This window comes from Capra hircus, chromosome 6 (genome assembly GCF_001704415.2).
Source record: "Capra hircus breed San Clemente chromosome 6, ASM170441v1, whole genome shotgun sequence".
Lineage (NCBI taxonomy): Eukaryota > Metazoa > Chordata > Mammalia > Artiodactyla > Bovidae > Capra > Capra hircus.
Window position 1 is genome coordinate 5,113,131 of NC_030813.1, and position 10,220 is coordinate 5,123,350.

Consider the following 10,220-nt stretch of genomic DNA (forward strand, 5'->3'; position numbering starts at 1 on the left):
AGGTGAGTGTTTAAGACTTCGTTCTGTTTAAAATTTACGAAGGTGACTTTGCAGCTGGACTGTACCCTAGAGGTTCGTCCTCTAGCTCTGTGTGTGTGCGCGCTCATGTGCAAGCACGCAATGCAAAGTTTTCTACAGAAATGTCATAAGAGTTTTAAGTAAGTACAACCATTTTCTTAGGTTCTTATCCCTGGAAAAACTGTAGTAGTCTCAAAATTAATTTCACAAAACAGTATTTCAGAGAACCAAAGGTTTGACAGTATATTTTAAAACAACTCATGAGACCCAGCCTAAAGTGGTTGGCTCAGAATTTTAATGTCCTTTCCATGTGCTCTATGACTGTAGATTTTGCAGCTTGTGAGAATTTTGGGAAAGAGAATTTACCTTGCAGTGTTTAGAAGAGGACGCCCTTAACTTCTCACCAAGAGAATTTCAAATGCTAAAGTCAAAATTTTTACTTAATTTAGCAGTTAATTAGTAAAGAGGAAGGTCTTCAGGGAGTCACTGACTACTAATATTTAGGTTCCATAGAAAACAAAACACAGTGAGTTCTACAGCACCTAGCACTGTGGAGTTCACCTTACCTTGAGCTGAGCTGTTGCACCCGCTTCTAGCCCCAGATGCACAGGACAGCCTTCAGCACAGACTTGTCCAAGATTTCCTGCTGACCTGTCAGCCTGAATACACACAAATTCCAGATTTCTGTGATACTCCACTTGATAAGTTTTTATAGTTTCTAAGCAGTAACTAATTAGTTTAAACAATACCTAGTGACTGATCTAAAAGATACTAGCAAATACTGATTGTGGTTTGGGGGGTCACCTGCACTTTCATGGAGTCAGGAAATCCCCAGTGATCTGCTAGCCCTGGAGGTTTGGCCCGTTGGGGAGCTGTAATGTTCTTGTCCCAGTGTGTCCCATCTGAATGTGGCATTTAATTCTGAAATGGATCAAACTCAGTGCTTATTCTTCTCTTTGTCTACTTTCTTTTATGTGCAAAAGACCAGGCTGTCACCAAACTGGAAGTTAAGCTAGTTCTGTTTACTTAGGTCTAACATAGTAATTCCTCAGGTGTAACTTAAATTACATATTTAGATATAAGTGCAAATAAGTATATTATTGAACATATAGCTATGCACTGTTAACAATGGATGAGAGACATGGCAGAGAATTCTAAAATATAATGATTCGAAAAGATCTTTATATTTTGCAATGTAAATTTCTATCTTCCGATTCAGTTGGATACAGCAAAATTAACTTCAGTGGGGAATAAAAGTGCAGATCCCCAGATGTTAAGGTTCAGGGGTCAATAGCAGAGCTAAGGGAGAAAGGCTTGTTTGGAGGTTATGTTGACAATGACCTTCCTCAGAGAAGGAAAATAAATTGGTATGAGGAAATTAGTTAGGGAAAGGTGAAGTACAGTGAATTACTCCCTGTGTCCCTCAGAAAGTTTGTCCTGTTAACCCAGTGGTGGTGATCTTGCATTCTGTGGTTATGGTTTATTTTCCAGAAGAAAGTAAGTAAGAGAACTCCTTGCTTTGCATGTTATGTAATTTGGACTCTGTGACATTGTTTCAGGATGCCCTTGCAACAACTCCCAATACTTGACAAGCTTTTTTTAATATATATTTTTGCTTCCTTGTACATTCTTACTACATATTTTTTGACTTCAGAAGAATGACTTCTTTAGAACTGTTTCAGAGCCAGTGATAAGTGCTTTAAATAATTATTCAGTTGAGTTCAGTCGCTCAGTTGTGTCTGACTCTCCACGACCCCATGAATCCCAGCACGCCAGGCCTCCCTGTCCATCACCATCTCCCGGAGTGCACTCAGACTCACGTCCATCGAGTCTGTGATGCCATCCAGCCATATCATCCTCTGTTGTCCTCTTCTCCTCCTGCCCCTAATCCCTCCCAGCATCAGAGTCTTTTCCAATGAGTCAACTCTTCCCATGAGGAGGCCAAAGTACTGTAGTTTCAGCTTTAGCATCATTCCTTCCAAAGAAATCCCAGGGCTGATCTCCTTTAGAATGGACTGGTTGGATCTCCTTACAGTCCAAGGGACTCTCGAGAGTCTTCTCCAACACAGCAGTTCAAACGCATCAATTCTTCAGCACTCAGCCTTCCTCATAGTCCAACTCTGAAATCCACATGACCACAGGAAAAACCATAGCCTTGACTAGACGGACCTTAGTCGGCAAAGTAATGTCTCTGCTTTTGAATATGCTATCTAGGTTGGTCATAACTTTTCTTCCAAGGAGTAAGCGTCTTTTAATTTCATGGCTGCAGTCACCATCTGCAGTGATTTGGGGGCCCAAAAAAATAAAGTCTGACACTGTTTCCACTGTTTCCCCGTCTGTTTCCCATGAAGTGATGGGACCAGATGCCATGATCTTCGTTTTGTGAATGTTGAGCTTTTAGCCAACTTTTTCACTCTCCACTTTCACTTTCATTAAGAGGCTTTTTAGTTTCTCTTCACTTTCTTCCATAAGGGTCATCTGCCTATCTGAGGTTATTGATATTTCTCCTGGCAATCTTGATTCCAGCTTGTGTTTCTTTCAGTCCAGCGTTTCTCATGATGTACTCTGCATAGAAGTTAAATAACCAGGGTGACAATATACAGCCTTGACGTACTTGTTTTCCTATTTGGAACCAGTCTGTTATTCCATGTCCGGTTGTAACTGTTGCTTCCTGACCTACATACAGATTTCTCAAGAGGTAGGTCAGGTGGTCTGGTATTCCCATTTCTTTCAGAATTTTCCACAGCTTATTGTGATCCACACAGTCAAAGGCTTTGGCATAGTCAATAAAGCAGAAATAGATGTGTTTCTGGAACTCTCTTGCTTTTGCCATGATCCAGTGGATGTTGGCAATTTGATCTCTGGATCCTCTGCCTTTTCTAAAACCAGCTTGAACATCACAGTTCAGGTATTGCTGAAGCCTGGCTAGGAGAATTTTGAGCATTACTTTACTAGCATGTGAGATGAGTGCACTTGTGTGGTAGTTTGAGCATTCTTTGGCATTGCCTTTCTTCGGAATTGAAATGAAAACTGACCTTTTCCAGTCCAGTGGCCACTGCCGAGTTTTCCAAATTTGCTGGCATATTGAGTGCAGCACTTTCACAGCATCATCTTTCAGGATTTGAAACAGCTCAATTGGAATTCCATCACCTCCACTAGCTTTGCTCATAGTGATGCTTTCTAAGGCCCACTTGACTTCACATTCCAGGATGTCTGGCTCTAGATGAGTGATCACACCATCGTGATTTTCTGGGTCGTGAAGATCTTTTTTGTATAGTTCTGTGTATTCTTGCCACCTCTTCTTAATATCTTCTGCTTCTTTTAGGTCCATACCATTTCTGTCCTTTATCGAGCCCATCTTTGCATGAAATGTTCCCTTGGTATCTGATTTTCTTGAAGAGATCTCTAGTCTTTCCAATTCTGTTATTTTCCTCTATTTCTTTGCATTGATCGCTGAAGAAGGCTTTCTTATTTCTTCTTGCTATTCTTTGAAACTCTGAATTCAGATGCTTTTATCTTTCCTTTTCTCCTTTGTTTTTTGCCTCTCTTCTTTTCACAGCTATTTGTAAGGCCTCCCCAGACAGCCATTTTGCTTTTGTGTATTTCTTTTCCATGGGGATGGTCTTGATCCCTGTCTCCTGTACAATGTAACAAACCTCATTCCATAGTTCATCAGGCACTCTGTCTGTCAGATCTAGGCCCTTAACTGTATTTCTCACTTCCACTGTATAATCATAAGGGATTTGATTTAGGTCATACCTGAATGGTCTAGCGGTTTTCCCTACTTTCTTCAATTTAAGTCTGAATTTGGTAATAAGGAGTTCATGATCTGAGCCACAGTCAGCTCCTGGTCTTGTTTTTGTTGACTGTATAGAGCTTCTCCATCTTTGGCTGCAGAGAATATAATCAATCTGATTTCAGTGTTGATCATCTGGTGATGTCCATGTGTAGAATCTTCTCTTGTGTTGTTGGAAGAGGGTTTTTGCTATGACCAATGCATTTTCTTGGCAAAACTCTACTAGTCGTTGCCCTGCTTCATTCCACCTTCCAAGGCCAAATTTGCCTGTTACTCCAGGTGTTTCTTGACTTCCTACTTTTGCATTCCAGTCCCCTATAATGAAAAGGACATCTTTTTTGGGTGTTAGTTCTAAAAGGTCTTGTAAGTCTTCATAGTACCGTTCAGCTTCTTCAGCATTACTGGTTGGGGCATAGACTTGGATTGCTGTGATATTGAATGGTTTGCCTTGGAAACGAACAGAGATCATTCTGTCGTTTTTGAGATTGCTTCCACGTACTGCATTCAGACTCTCTTGTTGACCATGATGGCTACTCCATTTCTTCTGAGGGATTCCTGCCTGCAGTAGTAGATATAATGGTCACCTGAGTTAAATTCACCCATTCCAGTCCATTTTAGTTCACTGATTCCTAGAATGTCCACGCTCACTCTTGCCATCTCTTGTTTGACCACTTCCAATTTGCCTTGATTCATGGACCTGAAATTCCAGGTTCCTATGCAATATTGCTCTTTACAGCATCAGATCTTGCTTCTATCACCAGTCTCATCCACAGTTGAGTATTGTTTTTGCTTTGGCTCCATCCCTTCATTCTTTCTGGAGTCATTTCTCCACTGATCTCCAGTAGCATGTTGGGCGCCTACTGACCTGGGGAGTTCCTCTTTCAGTATCATATCATTTTGCCTTTTTATACTGTTCATGGGATTCTCAAGGCAAGAATACTGAAGTGGTTTGCCATTGCCTTCTCCAGTGGACCACATTCTGTCAGACCTCTCCACTATGACCCACCCATCTTGGGTTGCCCTGCGGACATGGCTTAGTTTCATTGAGTTAGACAAGGCTGTGGTCTTAGTGTGATTAGATTGACTAGTTTCCTGTGATTATGGTTTCAGTGTGTCTGCCCTCTGATGCCTGTTGCAACACCTACTGTCTTACTTGGGTTTCTGTTACCTTGGACGTGGGGTATATCTTCAAGACTACACCAGCAAAGCACAGCCGCTACTCCTTACTTTGGACGAAGGGTATCTCCTCACCGCCACCCTTCCTGACCTTCAACATGGGATAGCTCCTCTATGCCCTCCTGTGCCTGCGCAGCCACCACTCCTTGGACGTGGGGTTGCCCCTCCCTGCCACCGCCCCTGGCCTCAGACACAGGATAGCTCCTCTCCGCCGTTCCTGCGCCGTCACAGCCTGGCACTCTCGGCCGCTGCCCCTGACCTCGGACGTGGGGTAACTCCTCTTGGCCGCCGCCCTTTGGGCATGGGGTCCTCCCATTTCTGCCCCTGAGCTCGGACGTGGGGTAGCTCCTTTCAGCCGTGCTTAGTAAGCCAGGTCGCAGCCGCCACGCGCTTAGCGCTTTCAGTTCAGTTCAGTCTCTCAGTCACATCCGACTCTTTGCGACCCCTAGTGCGTATGTTATCCTAAATATAATCATATTTTGAATTCAAATAAATTTCTATGCTGATAAAATTTTTTTGGACTTACTAAAATGACACAGGAACAGAAGTTCAGATTCAATGGCTATTGTATCAGGCTTCGTACGTGGTCCTTGGTATGTGGCCTTCTCTAGCCTGGGTCATGTCAGAAACCGCGGTCTCTGGGATCTGCTCCATCCTACGAACATGCACACAGGGAGACTACAGTCTCTGCACCATTGTTCAGAACACCCAGCTCTCAAGCACCATAGATACTGCAGTTGGTACAACTGACGCTTGACAAAAGATGGGTTTTTTTGGTTCCTGGACCCTCAGAGCACCCATGTCATGCGTTTTTAGACAATGCCCCTGATGCAAGGCTTCCAAACAAAATACTCTACCGTATTTTCATCCCTGTAATGTTCTGGACCTTTTTGTTCCTAATACAGCCCATATTGTTCATCAGCGGTCACCCCGTTGGCCCTGCCACCCACTGCCCTTACGCTTCTCCTGTGTCTTTGATACTGCCTGTTTCATCATACTCTCCTATACTTTCCAGTTTTATAAGTGTATATGCTCACCTTCCAGCTCCACAGATATATGTCTCATATATATGATGGAGGCGTTTTCTCTTCTTTCTCACAAACCTCTAGAGTCAGTAATGGGGTTGGTGCCATGGGATGCAAGGTTGGCCTAACATTCAAATCTCAAGGAAATTCACAATACTAACAAAGTAAAAAAAGTGATGTCATCTCAGTAGACACAGAAAAAACACGTTTGACAAAATGATACCTGATAACATTCTTGGCAAATTAGAAACAGAAGGAGACTTTTTCAACCTGAGAGATATAAGCAAAAATCAATAGCTAGCTTCATACTTAATGATGAATAAATACTCTCTCCCCTGAGGTTAGCAAGAAAATAGAATGTCTAAAGACTTCTAGTCAACTTTGTATTGAAAGTCCTAGTCACTATTATTCTCAGACAACATGGTCATTAACACAGAAAATCTGATAGAATCTACAAAAAAACAACTCACAAATGCACTTAGTAAGGTTGTAGGATACAAGATATTATACAAAAATCAATTCTATTTCCATACATTGAATAATGAGAAACTGAAAATCATGTAAAACGGCTTCAAAAATATAAAGTACTTTGGGATAATTCTAATAAAAGATGTGCAAGATCAGAAAACTATAAATCATTGCTAGAGCAATCTGAAATAATGAAGAAATATGCTTTGTTCATGGGCTGAAAGACTCAATGTTGCTAAAATGGCAATTCTTCCTAGATGTGATCTATAGCTTCAACACAATCCAGGACAAAATTTATTTTTTTTTTAAAGAAATCAATACAGTGATTCTAAAATTTATATAGGAATGCAAATGATAAGGATCATTGAATAACTTTTAGAAAGTTAAAAACATGGAAACCTTATCCTACGTTGTTTTAAGCTACATTAGTTAATAATTGAGTTCGACACAAGTATTAAATAGATGAACAGAAAAAATAGAAGTGCACATATTTAGGAACAATTGCTTTCCAATGAAGTTGCAAAGGAAATTCAGTGGAGAGAGGGTTGTCTTTTCACCAAATAGTGCTAGAGCAATTAGATACCCAGGTAGACTCATGTGAGCAGGAGCATAGATGCAGACCAAGCCAGATATGCTGCGCTGATGACGGAAAGGCCATGAATAGCACTGCCGTCTCCAATCTGATTTTGAGAAATGGTGAGCAACTCCTGGAAAACTTAAGAACAAAGAACAAAACAAAGCAAGCCACCATATCTTGTATGGTAGCTATGTTCCCAGAAAATTCAGTACATATTAAAACTATGCAAGATGGTTTATATTTACTTATAAGAAGAAATTAGGCTCAGAAAATTAGAACAGTGGCTGGTCCATAGTCTATGTTCAATAGTTATTGAATGAACTAATGGGCTGCTTTCTACACCCTTTGCATTTTTAATTTTTAACTTTCTCAAAGGCTGTGAAAGGAAAGGAAAAAATGAAATGCTTCAAATCTCATTTATTCAAATGTATATTTTGCTCTGGGAAATTCACTAAATATCCAAGATTCTCCAGACTTACCTCTCCTATAAAATATAAGCTGAAGGAGAAATTATTGCTGATCCTGAGCCACAGCTCTGTGTTCATTTCCCTGCAGGAAAACTCTACAGGGGACAGTATTTCTGTCATTTGTAAATAACAGGATACCTTCTTAAGACTAAGATGAAGAGTCTTACTAAATTTGACATATTGGTTTTCATTGTAATTAGTCTACTCACCTGTTGTCCGGTGTTTATCCTCAGCCTCTTCCTGCTACAAGCCCATGTCAATTACAGTTTGTCCCACTGCCTACTGCAGGAAGTTGGAATCAATAACCAAACTCAGTGTGGTTGAAATAAAATTTCCCCTAGATTGCAAGTACATCAACTTGCATATCAACTCTGATGATTCTGATTCTTATCTCCCATCCTGAAAACACTTGGAGAACTATTTTCACTGTTCCTTTGCTATTTCAGTGCAACAACCAGATTCAAGCCAACAAGATCTACAAAAATCCTGAGAAATAAGTTTTATCATTGAGAAGTACAGTTGTAGCATGTTAAGGGGGTGGCTCAGATGCTAAAGCGTCTGTCTACACATGAGGGAGACCCGGGTTCAATCCCTGGGTTGGGAAGATCCCCTGGAGAAGGAAATGGCAATGCACTCCAGTACTATTGCCTGGAAAATCCCATGGACAGAGGAGCCTGGTAGGCTACAGTCCATGGGGTTGCAAAGAGTCGGACACAACAGCGGCTTCACTCAAGGGGGCACCTCAGGTGTCACAGTGGTAGAGAATCTGTCTGCTAAGCAGGAGATGCAGGTTCAATCCCTGGGTCAGGAAGATCCCCTGGAGAAGGGACCAGCAACCCACTCCACTATGCTTGTCTGGAGAAATCCATGGACAAAGGAGCCTGGCGGGCTACAGTTCATGGGGTCTAAAGAGTCAGACACGACTGAAGTGACTGAACAACAAAGGGGGCACTGCTAATTCTGAAAACAGCACAATCACCAAATAAGACACAAAGGTTCCCCAAAGCATGCAGTCATCCACACCTCGGCTGCGGGGTGGTGTCGGAGGGCTCCGGTTATACGTGTTGGCAACGGTAAACATCGATGGGGCTGCAGAGTATAACATCTTTTCATAAACCTTCCATTTTCCAACAAGGATTTAGGTGGCTTAGAAAGGATTTTATCTGTGGAAATGTTTGATGGAAGTTAGTTAAGAGTATTAAGTGACTGGAAACCTCAAAAAGCCTGGGATGGACAGTAATTCTCCAGGCAACATCTGCTGGATAATGTGGGATTTTCTTGTTTTAAAAAGTTGAAAATAAAAAGGTTCTATTCTAAGAGGCTCCACTTCACATCAGTGAATCAACTCACATTATTCTCCCTCATACATCAGTTTTTAATTTTCACTGATGTTTTTGCCCAACAATTGTCAGTTTCTTCCAACGAAAAAGCAATCTGTGTGTTTGTGATTCTGGTGGGTACAGGATTCAGCATTTACATGTAAATAGGTTTCAGCTAGTACATCCTTGCATTTTACACACCACTGAAGAGAACAGGCTTAATTAGGTCTCCCTTTTGCGTGCTTTGCAGCTTGTCCTTTACTAGATCACTGTTTTTGCCAGTTGCTTATATGCTGTTAGTTCTGCCCCCTTCGCTGTTCCTTTGCAGCCCGTACCAAGACACTTAGTTTAAACTTTGATGAGGTACAGCAAGTGCGGCTTGTTGGTTGATACTCTGGACAAAACAGGTGGGGAAGCAAAGAAGTGTGTGACATAGACATGTAGAAATTTGGATCACCCTAATTAATCATGGTTCAGATATGACAAAAAATGGCAATAACTGACGTGACCCTTTGAGAAACAATCTGGAACCTCAGTGCCCAGGGAAATCTCATTCGTTTTTGCTCAGCTACTACTGAGTTAATGTATGTTATAACTTGCTCCTCAGTGGGGCACTTCGTAGAGTTTCTGGGACAAATCCCACACCATGAGACATTCCCCAGGTCATTCATTTTTCTCTAGCTTCTCAGTGTCGTGTCCCCAAATAAAAGATGAGAGTGCCGATGCAGTGCCTTTTGCCAATGTACGTAGTCTTCATAAGTCACTTCGATCTCTAGGAGGTTTATTTGTCGGTTGAAATGTCTAAACTAGTTGCCCGTCTTGTTAAAATCTGATGGCATATGTATCTCCTTCACTGGCTCTGCTGCTTCTACTCCTAAACATGTAGCCTCAGGGGCTTCCCAGGTGGACTAGAGGTAAAGAACCTGCCTACCAGTGCAGGAGACAAACGAATATGGGTTTGATCCCCCAACGGGGAAGATCCCCTGGAGGTGGGCATAGCAACCCGCTCCAGTACTCTTGCCTGGAGAATCCCATGGACAGTGGATCTTGAAGGACCACAGTCCAGAAAGTCACAAACAGTCAGACATGACTGAAGTCACTTAGCATGTGTGCTCAGTCAGTGTAAGTGGCCTCCTTGCAAATGATGATGCAGACTATCAGCTGGGCATTTCTCTCCCTACAAAATGTGGGAGTGTGCACATAGGCAGTCCCTCTCCACGCTGTTCACCTCCGGAAGGCAGAGATCCCTGTGTAACGCAGCGCAGGAGCTCCAGAGCAAGCTCAAACCCAAGATACGGGATTCGCTGGTGCTGCGAGAAAACACTCAGTTTCTGTTGGCTGTTGATTCTTAACTAAAAAAGAAAAAGCCCAATT